The sequence below is a fragment of the Salmo salar genome, chromosome 01 (genome assembly GCF_965601325.2).
Source record: "Salmo salar chromosome 01, fSalSal1, whole genome shotgun sequence".
Lineage (NCBI taxonomy): Eukaryota > Metazoa > Chordata > Actinopteri > Salmoniformes > Salmonidae > Salmo > Salmo salar.
Genome location: NC_138291.1, coordinates 12621197 through 12632500, shown reverse-complemented (window position 1 = coordinate 12632500; position 11304 = coordinate 12621197). Strand labels below are relative to the sequence as shown.

The window sequence follows — 11304 nt, the reverse complement described above, 5'->3', positions numbered from 1 at the left end:
CTCTGTGTTTGTAAGCACCACACACAAACACACACACACACACACACACACACACACACACACACACACACACACACACACACCTAGGAAAACCAGCCAGGCCTCTCCTCCCCCTGAAAGGGAAACAACTAGCAGCCTCTCACCTTTTTAACCAACTGTTATTATTGGGCCTGTATTTAAAAAAGTTAGCAGTGTCAGCTGCTGGGGGAAACACCCCCAAGCTCTGTCCGCTCTCCAGTTTCTACATTAAACGGTGTGTTGTAACGGCGTTAGAAATGTGTTACCGGCAAAACACACAGTAGGACTTTATGTTTGGGACGGAGGGTAGAGACTTGGTGACCTCGCAGATGCTTCAGACAGACTTTTATCTGTTAATACTGACTCCTTTCTCTAACAACTGAGCCAGGGTCAGATTTCTGCTCTGCCATGGGATGTCTGTTAATACTGACTCCTTTCTCTAACAACTGAGCCAGGGTCAGATTTCTGCTCTGCCATGGGATGTCTGTTAATACTGACTCCTTTCTCTAACAACTGAGCCAGGGTCAGATTTCTGCTCTGCCATGGGATGTCTGTTAATACTGACTCCTTTCTCTAACAACTGAGCCAGGGTCAGATTTCTGCTCTGCCATGGGATGTCTGTTAATACTGACTCCTTTCTCTAACAACTGAGCCAGGGTCAGATTTCTGCTCTGCCATGGGATGTCTGGCTCCTCATAAAGGCTATTGTAGGAACTCGTTTTTGTCAGCGAAATGCAACCCAACACTCGGCACAACCTCGCTGTGACTCTCTCCGTTTTTATGTTTTGGCTTAGTTTCTTATTTTGTAAAAATGTTTTGGTCTAACATCAGCCTTGGCTCAGATCCAAACTGGCTGACACAGATCAGGGCCAAAAAGCGAGCATCGAGAAAGAGAACCAGCTGTCCCTTTCATGAGAATCATTTGTGAAAATGTTCTCAGACTTGGGAGAAGCTGTCTAGAAGGTGGTCAGGGTCACGATCTGATTTAATTAGTGATGGTAAACAGGGAAGGCAGACGACGGAGGATCTAATAGAATGGGCAGCTAAAGATGTTCACTCCACCGCAGCAACCACCTCTGGCAAGTGTTTAGGAAGCTAAAAAGGCCTAAATGGTTCCTCTGAGTGGGCTCTGTGTGGAGCGTTTAAACAGCTAATTAGCAGTGATTTAAGCCCATTTCCAGGTTGAGGAGTCCATGTTAGCGTTAGACATTCTCTGTGAACATAGCTAATTAGGCATTCTGCTCAGCAGGCCTAGTATCTCACCACCTCTGAGGCTGGGGAGATTGTTGTAATAACCACTGAATGGGCCTGGGTTCTACTAGGATAAGTGTGGGCCGATGCAGAATGTTCTGTGGTGGAGCTAGCTGAATGCTCTTGGTTAGTGGTGGAGCTAGCTGAATGCTCTTGGTTAGTGGTGGAGCTAGCTGAATGCTCTTGGTTAGTGGTGGAGCTAGCTGAATGCTCTTGGTTAGTGGTGGAGCTAGCTGAATGCTCTTGGTTAGTGGTGGAGCTAGCTGAATGCTCTTGGTTAGTGGTGGAGCTAGCTGAATGCTCTTGGTTAGTGGTGGAGCTAGCTGAATGCTCTTGGTTAGTGGTGGAGCTAGCTGAATGCTCTTGGATAGTGGTGGAGCAAGCTGAATGCTCTTGGTTAGTGGTGGAGCAAGCTGAATGCTCTTGGTTAGTGGTGGAGCAAGCTGAATGCTCTTGGTTAGTGGTGGCGCTAGCTGAATGCTCTTGGTTAGTGGTGGCGCTAGCTGAATGCTCTTGGATAGTGGTGGAGCAAGCTGAATGCTCTTGGATAGTGGTGGAGCAAGCTGAATGCTCTTGGTTAGTGGTAGCACTAGCTGAATGCTCTTGGTTAGTGGTAGCACTAGCTGAATGCTCTTGGTTAGTGGTGGAGCTAGCTGAATGCTCTTGGTTAGTGGTGGAGCTAGCTGAATGCTCTTGGTTAGTGGTGGAGCTAGCTGAATGCTCTTGGTTAGTGGTGGAGCTAGCTGAATGCTCTTGGTTAGTGGTGGAGCTAGCTGAATGCTCTTGGTTAGTGGTGGAGCTAGCTGAATGCTCTTGGTTAGTGGTGGAGCTAGCTGAATGCTCTTGGTTGGTGGTGGAGCTAGCTGAATGCTCTTGGTTGGTGGTGGAGCTAGCTGAATGCTCTTGGTTAGGGGTGGAGCTAGCTGAATGCTCTTGGTTAGGGGTGGAGCTAGCTGAATGCTCTTGGTTAGGGGTGGAGATAGCTGAATGCTCTTGGTTAGGGGTGGAGCTAGCAGAATGCTCTTGGTTAGTGGTAGCACTAGCTGAATGCTCTTGGTTAGGGGTGGAGCTAGCTGAATGCTCTTGGTTAGTGGTAGCACTAGCTGAATGCTCTTGGTTAGTGGTAGCACTAGCTGAATGCTCTTGGTTAGTGGTAGCACTAGCTGAATGCTCTTGGTTAGTGGTAGCACTAGCTGAATGCTCTTGGTTAGTGGTGGAGCTAGCGGAATGCTCTTGGTTAGTGGTAGCACTAGCTGAATGCTCTTGGTTAGTGGTGGAGCTAGCTGAATGCTCTTGGTTAGTGGTGGAGCAAGCTGAATGCTCTTAGTTAGTGGTGGAGCTAGCTGAATGCTCTTGGATAGTGGTGGAGCAAGCTGAATGCTCTTGGATAGTGGTGGAGCAAGCTGGATGCTCTTGGTTAGTGGTAGCACTAGCTGAATGCTCTTGGTTAGTGGTGGAGCTAGCTGAATGCTCTTGGATAGTGGTGGAGCAAGCTGAATGCTCTTGGTTAGTGGTAGCGCTAGCTGAATGCTCTTGATTAGTGGTGGAGCTAGCTGAATGCTCCTGGTTAGGGGTGGAGCTAGCTGAATGCTCTTGGTTAGGGGTGGAGCTAGCTGAATGCTCTTGGTTAGGGGTGGAGCAAACTGAATGCTCTTGGTGAGTGGTGGCGCTAGCTGAATGCTCTTGGTGAGTGGTGGCGCTAGCTGAATGCTCTTGGTGAGTGGTGGCGCTAGCTGAATGCTCTTGGTTAGTGGTGGCGCTAGCTGAATGCTCTTGGTGAGTGCTGGCGCTAGCTGAATGCTCTTGGGTAGTGGTGGAGCTAGCTGAATGCTCTTGGGTAGTGGTGGAGCTAGCTGAATGCTCTTGGGTAGTGGTGGAGCTAGCTGAATGCTCTTGGGTAGTGGTGGCGCTAGCTGAATGCTCTTGGGTAGTGGTGGCGCTAGCTGAATGCTCTTGGTTAGGGGTGGAGCTAGCTGCTCCGTGGTTCAGTAATTTACAGTACAGAGTCGTGGGAATGATTTATCCACCAAAATACACGGTGATTGTATTTCTTTTGACCGCCTGTTGCAGACCGTAGCACGTAGCCTAATGTGTAGTGAGTAAGAGACCAGACACTGCCACTGATGCTCTCCTCCTCCTCCTGTCTCTGAGGAGGTCTTACATTAAAGCCTTGCTCTCCTCCTCCTCCTCCTGTCTCTGAGGAGGTCTTACATTAGAGCCTTGGTCTCCTCCTCCTCCTCCCGTCTCTGAGGAGGTCTTACATTAGAGCCTTGCTCTCCTCCTCCTCCTCCTGTCTCTGAGGAGGTCTTACATTAGAGCCTTGCTCTCCTCCTCCTCCTCCTCCTCCTGTCTCTGAGGAGGTCTTACATTAGAGCCTTGCTCTCCTCCTCCTCCTCCTCCTCCTGTCTCTGAGGAGGTCTTACATTAGAGCCTTGCTCTCCTCCTGTCTCTGAGGTCTTACATTAGAGCCTTGGTCTCCTCCTCCTCCTCCTGTCTCTGAGGAGGTCTTACATTAGAGCCTTGGTCTCTGCTTCTGATTTACGGCACCAACAAGGTTCAATGTGCCAGTAGTTTAAGAACTTTGTAGGTAGTGCCAAATAAATGACTTAATATCTGAATTTATTTTATGCATTTCCGCCGTTGCTGGAAATACATAGCTTTGGAAGCAACTACAGTTCTCAGCTTTCTGTGGGTATAATTTTTATTTCTCTGAAACCCCTAAGGTTGATGTCTGCACCCTCGCGGAAATCTAATTGGCATAATAAAATAATTCCCATAAAATCCTGTCAGTTTAAAGCTAGAGATATTTTTTGTTGTATTGCATTCATCTCAATCCACTGCGTCCACCTATGTAACACTTCTGCATCTGCGGTGAAAGGTGACAGAGCTAGAGAGGTGTTTGTCAGACAATGAGACATCCCGAAAATCATTCTTCTCACAAAATCGTCTGTAGCGTCCGAAGGGTTTGACCTAAACTATTTAAGGGAAAGGGGGATACCTAGTCAGTTGTACAACTGAAGCATTCAACTGAAATGTGTCTTCTGCATTTAACTCAAACCCTTTGAATCAGAGAGGTGTGGAGGGCTGCCTTAATCAATATCCACATCTTCGGCGCCCGGAAACAGTGGGTTAACTGCTATGACCCCTCTATGGAAAGATGTGACTCACAAACGCGATGATTTTCTCCGTTTTGCTCTACGACCCCCACAAGCGTCTTGGGACTTGTCTGAAGTCGGTACAGCTGATCTGCCAACTTCTGTCTGTAGTCTCTGAACAGTTTGGGCTACACACTAATATGACCCCTCTTTGGAAAGGTGAGACTCTCACGTACATGTTGGTTGTTTTGCTCTAGGATGCCCACAGGACTCTCAATACACGTCTGAAGGTATATATGGAGACTGTTTAGTGACAAAAATAAGGGGTTAAATACATAACACATTTTTCCTGATCTTATATCTCTCAGATTTGGTATTTTGGTATTTTATTAGGATCCCCATTTACCTGTTGCAAAAGCAGTAGCTACTCTTCCTGGGGTCCACACAAAACATGAAACAGAATGACATAATACAGAACATCAATAGACAAGGACAGAACTACATTAAAAAAATTAAAGGCACACATTGCCTACATATCAATACATACACACAAACTATCTAGGTCAAATAGAGGAGAGGTGTTGTGCCGTGAGGTGTTGCTTTATCTGTTTTTTGAAACCAGGTTTGCTGTTCACTTGAGCTATATGAGATGGAAGTTCCATGCAATAAGGGCTCTATATAATACTCTACACTTTCTTGAATTTGTTCAGGATTTGGGAACTGTGAAAAGACCCCTGGTGGCATGTCTTGTCGGATAAGTGTGTGTGTCAGAGCTGTGTGTAAGTTGACTATGCAAACAGTTTGGGATTTTGAACACATTAATGCTTCTTTCTAAAAAGAAGTGATGCAGTCGGTCTAGGTCTTTCCTTGCAGCACTGAACCACACGACTGGACAATGATCAAGATTAGACAAAACTAGAGCCTGCAGAACTTGCTTTTTGGAGTGTGGTGTCAAAAAAGCAGAGCATCTCTTTATTACGGCTGGACCTCTCCCCATCTTTACAACCATTGAATCTATATGTTTTCACCATGACAGTTTACAATTTAAGATAATGCCAAGTAATTTAGTCTCCTCAACATGTTCAACAGCCACACCATTCTTTACCAGATTCAGCTGAGGTCTAGAATTTAAAGAATGATTTGTGCCAAATACTATGCTCTTAGTTATAAAAATGATTTGATGTAGGATAGACACTTCAGAACCAACTTCCTTTTGATTTTTTTTTTTTTCGGGGGACTCTGTTCCATGTAGTGAATCTGTTATTCAATACGTTTCTATGGGCTAATAGCAGTAAGGTCCAAAACCATTTTTTCATCAAATCATTTGTATATTTCTGGGATACTTTAAGGGGTCTTAACACTCAAAATCAAATAGCAAAATGATCCTTGGTATGACCTCCCCCTGGACTAGGTGCACATTACATCAAAATATCTTGAATCATGCATTCTTGCTGGACATGTTAGATGAAACAACGAGTAGTCTACCATCTCACTAGTCTGTTAGTGTAAAGCACGGTGAATGAGTTTTTTTTTTCTTCTATAGCCTGATTCCTCTGAGAAAAATTGGCGTGACCAAATCATGAGCTGGTGCCACCAACTGAAAAAGTTATTGGCACCAGTACCACCAGGGGAAAATGTTAGTCTGGAGCCCTGTCTGTGAAGCATTTGTCTGTCTGAAGTAGGGTTGCACATTTAGGGGAATATTCCGTGGGAATTAAAGGGAATATATGGGGATTAATGGAAATATTAATGGAAATATATGCAAATGAATATTAATACCATTTAAATGTAGATTTTTTTTGCATTGGATATATTTACCATATCATATGGAGACACAAACCTTTTACCTTATCATAAGTAGACATAATTAAAATGTAAATGTAAAAAAATGCAGTCATTTAGCAGATACTCTTATCCAGAGCGACTTAAAGTTTTTTTTTGTACTGGCCCCCCGTGGGAATCGAACCCACAACCCTGGCGTTGCACACACCATGCTGGCGTTGCAAACACCATGCTCTACCAACTGAGCCACAGAGAAGGCTAATGATTAAATGATCATAGATCATTAAATGATTCAATCCTTCCAATAGAAATAAAAAAAAAAACGATTTACTTACGAATTGAACTTTAATTAAATGAGTTGACTCACTTAACAACAAAAGAAAGGGAATATCGAATGATCCCCAATGATCCATCGCATCTCCCAAAAATTATAGTCTAGAAACTAAAGCTTTGGTTGTCTTTCTCTCAGGCTTCCATGTCTTCTCCCTGGACCTCCTCAATATACAACTCTTGAACATCAGACTCGGAGGCCTCATCTTCACTGTCACTTTCCAACCTTGTTGAGGACGGCTCGTTGTCAGGCTCAAAAAGCCTCAAATTTGCCCGGATGGTCACCAATTTTTCAACCCTTGTATTGGTCAGCCTGTTGCATGCTTTGGTGTGTGTGTTCCCAAACAAAGACCAGTTGCGCTCTGAGGCGGCTGATGTTGGTGGCATTTGGAGGATGATGGAGGCAACAGGGGAAAGAGCCTCATATCCACAAAGTCCCTTCCACCAGGTGGCTGATGAGATTTGTTAGCACGACTGCCATATTGCATCTCCATCCCAAAGCCCTTGCTTGGAAATGTACTTCGCCAGACTGCCAAGAACCTTGCCCTCATCCAGGCCAAGGTGGTGAGACACGGTAGTGATGACACCATAGGCCTTGTTGATCTCTGCACCAGACAGGATGCTCTTGCCAGCATACTTGGAGTCCAACATGTGCGCTGCCGCGTGTATGAGCTTCAGGCAGAAGTCTTCATGCTTTTTGATGTATTTCAGAACTGCAGTTTCCTCTGCTTGGAGCAACAGTGAGGTGGGCAGGACAGTATGGATTTCTTCTCTTACATCTGCAAGTAGAGTCTGAACATCAGACAGGATGGCATTGTCTCCCTCAATCCGTGCAATGGCTACTGCTAGAGGTTTCAGGACTTTCAGGCACTCTCTCCCAAAATACATCATCCAGGAGGATCCTCTTGATGGGGCTGTCCATATCGGTTTACTGTGATATGGCCATTTCTTGGAGAGATTCCAAGATGATGACAACGCCACCCCAACGGGTGTTGATGGGCAGCTTCAATGTGGTTCTCTTATTCTTCTCACTTTGCTTGGTGAGGTAGATTGCTGCTATAACTTAATGACCCTTCACATACCTAACCATTTCCTTTACTCTGTTGTAGAGTGTATCCATTGTTTTCAGTGCCATGATGTCCTTGAGGAGCAGATTCAATGCATGAGCAACACAGCCAATGGGTGTGATGTGAGGGTAGGACTCCTCCACTTTAGACCAAACAGCCTTCATATTTGCAGCATTGTCTGTCACCAGTGCAAATACCTTCTTTGGTCCAAGGTCATTGATGACTGCCTTCAGCTCATCTGCAATGTAGAGACCGGTGTGTCTGTTGTCCCTTGTGTCCATGCTCTTGTAGAATACTGGTTGAGGGGTGGAGATGTAGTTAATTATTCCTTACCCACAAACATTCGACCACCCATCAGAGATGATTGCAATACAGTCTGCTTTCTCTATGATTTGCTTGACCTTCACTTGAACTCTGTTAAACTCTGCATCCAACAAATGAGTAGATAAAGCATGTCTGGTTGGGCGAAGAACATTCAGAAATCTCTTCCATTACACATTGCCGGTGAGCATCAGTGGTGAAACAGTTGCACACACAGCTCGAGCAAGACATTCATCAGCATTTCTCTATGTTCCTCCATTGAATAAAAAACACTTCTGATTCCAGGAGGACCGTGAGCTGTTGCTATCGATAAGGTGTCTGATTCATCATTTTCACCTCAAATAGAAGTAGAGAGACTTTTGTCAGAGTTTGCTTGTTGTGAGCGCTGAGGGAACTTTATGCACTTGGCCAGATGATTCTGCATCTTTGTTGCATTCTTCACATATGATTTGGCACAGTATTTGCAAATGTACCCAACTTTTCCTTCTACATTAGCTGCAGTGAAATGTCTCCTCACATCAGACAGTGCCCGTGGCATTTTTCTGTAAAGATTAGAAACAAATGAGTAAAACAACAAATACAATTCCATGTACAGATAAATAGTTAAGCAGTTAGATTAAACAACTCCTTTGTAAGATAAATGTTTTAAAATGAAACATGTTTGGAAACAGGTGAATTAACACTCCTCAGTTAGCAGGCTCAAGCAAGCCAAAACCCACATGGTAGCTAAAACTATCAGAAATTGTTAACAAGTTAGAAATTATTTAAACACACTTTGCTGTGGGCTACTATTTACTTGTTAACAAATCATGTATGTCATAAAAAATATATTCACCCCCACCCAGTATTGTAATCAAAACTTACCAGAAAGCAAGTCGTACTTGTCTCAGACAGTGTAGTAGTGTGGGCTCAAAAGCATCTCATCAGTGTGCAAGATCTTGAGAAGCAGCTGTACATGTGCAGTGCACTCTTCCATCACATGTGCAGTGCACGGTTCCATCACATGTGCAGTGCACTCTTCCATCATGTGATGGAAGAATGCACTGTGCATGCAGAGGGTTGCAATTCCATTGAATTGGGACAGTTTAACCAAAATATGTCACAAGACCTAGAATTGCCTTGTGTATCCCATAAAAAAGGTTCACTGTTATAAGCTAACTTTTTTGATGAATTTATAAGCAAAATTCCACAACTTCCTGGGCTTAACTTCCTAGGGAAAATTTCAGGGAAATTTACCGGAAAGTTTCCGACTCTTTGCAACCCTAGTCTGAAGCGTAGAGGAGAAGTCTGCGGGGCCTTGTCTGTCTGTAGCCCAAATCAAATCAGCCTCGTCTATCTGTCTGTTTGCAGCAGCCTTGTCTGTCTGAAGCCTCGTTTATCTCTCTGTCTGCTGCAATCACACCGGTCCTTCTTTATTACGATCTACTTGGAAAAGCACTGGGTTTCTACTTTGTTGTCATGGTTATGGAGTGTTTAGCCGCTTCGGGAGGGGAAAGGCGGGCTCGGGGAGAGAAGGGACGGGTGCTAACTTAATTGCTTTCCATGAATAATTTAACTTGCCTAATTTGGGGGATAATGACAGTGACACTGCTTATGTATGTATTTATTTATCCAAACATTAATTGACAGGACTGACATTAGCTGGGCCTTTATTGCACATTTGATTGTGCACAAGGGGGAGATTTTTTTTCTCCGTAATTATCTGGCTGATATAAGGCAGTGGTTTATGCATGCGTTTTCCCTGCCTAATGTCTGTCAGCGATTTAGCAACAAAATGAGATGATGCAACATTACCATGGTGTTGAAGCTCTTCTCCATACCTTCCTCATGCAACGTGCTTATGGAGAACTAGCTGTCGCCAGGGTTTATTCATTAGGAACCAAACGGAACAGGAAGGGGCCTACCTGAATTTGTTCAATAGAAACTAGTTTTCGTTTCAAAAGGTGTCCTCTAATGTTTACATCTCTGGACGTCTGTCCCTATGTACACCCCCCCCCCCCCCCCCCACACACTTGCAATAGTGACACAGCACAGTAACATGTCTTAACCTCTATGGGCTAGGTGGGACGCCTGCGTCCCCCCCGTGGTGCACTCCATCAACAGCAGGTGCATTTCAAGAGCGGCAAATTTGAATCCAAATAAATGTCAAAATTCAAATTTTTCAAACATACAACTATTTTACACCCTTTGAAAGATAAACAGCTCCTTAATCTAACCACGTTTTACGATTTCAAAAAGGTTTTACGGTGAAAGCATAAATTTAGAGTATGTTAGGACAGTACATTTACAAGAGTTGTGTGTAATGTTTTGTCAATTCAAAGACAGGGTCACCAAAACCATAAAACCAGCTAAAATGATGCACTAACCTTTTACAATCTCCATCAGATGACACTCCTAGGACATTATGTTAGACAATGCATGCATTTTTAGTTCTATCAAGTTCATATTTATATCCAAAAACAGCGTTTTACTATGGCATTGATGTTGAGGAAATCGTTTCCCTCCAATAACCGGCAGTCAAGTCAGCATCACAAATTAAATAATTAAAATTAGAAAACATTGGTAAAATATTATATTGTCATTTAAAGAATTATAGATTTACATCTCTTGAACGCAATCAACTTGCCAGATTTAAAAATAACCTTACTGGGAAATCACACTTTGCAATAATCTGAGCACTGCGCCCAGAAAAATACGCGTTGCGATACAGACTAGTCGTCATGTTGGGGAGATCTAAAATCGAAAATACTATGTAAATAATCCATTACCTTTGATTCTCTTCATCAGATGTCACTTCCAGGTATCACAGGTCCATAACGAATGTAGTTTTGTTCAAAAAAGCTCATCATTTATGTCCAAAAATCTCCGTCTTGTTAGCACATGATCTAAGCCCGCCGGACTTCACTTCATGAACGAGGGGAAAAAATATATTTACGTTCGTTCAAACATGTCAAACGTTGTATAGCATAAATCATTAGGGCCTTTTTTAACCAGAACATGAATAATATTCAAGGTGGACGAATGCATACTCTTTTATAACGTATTGGAACGAGGGTACCCAACATGAACTCGCGCGCCAGGTGTCTAATGGGCCATCATCGTTCCATGGCTCTTGTTCGGTCAGATCTCCCTCCAGAAGACTCAAAACACTTTGTAAAGGCTGGTGACATCTAGTGGAAGCAATAGGAAGTGCCAAAATATTCCTCAGCCCCTGTGTTTTTCAATGGCATAGGTTTAAAGGTAATACAACACATCAGGTATCCACTTCCTGTCAGAAAATGTCTCAGGGTTTTGCCTGCCAAATGAGTTCTGTTATACTCACAGACACCATTCAAACAGTTTTAGAAACTTTAGAGTGTTTTCTATCCATATATAATAAGTATATGCATATTCTAGTTACTGGGTAGGATTAGTAACCAGATTAAATCGGGTACATTTTT

General features: G+C 43.7%; 1 protein-coding gene across 4 annotated transcripts in view; it reads left to right on the top strand.

Moving 5' to 3' along the window:
* Positions 1–11304, top strand: part of qkia (QKI, KH domain containing, RNA binding a) — a 106978-nt gene that overhangs the window by 83156 nt on the left and 12518 nt on the right. The window lies entirely within an intron of this gene.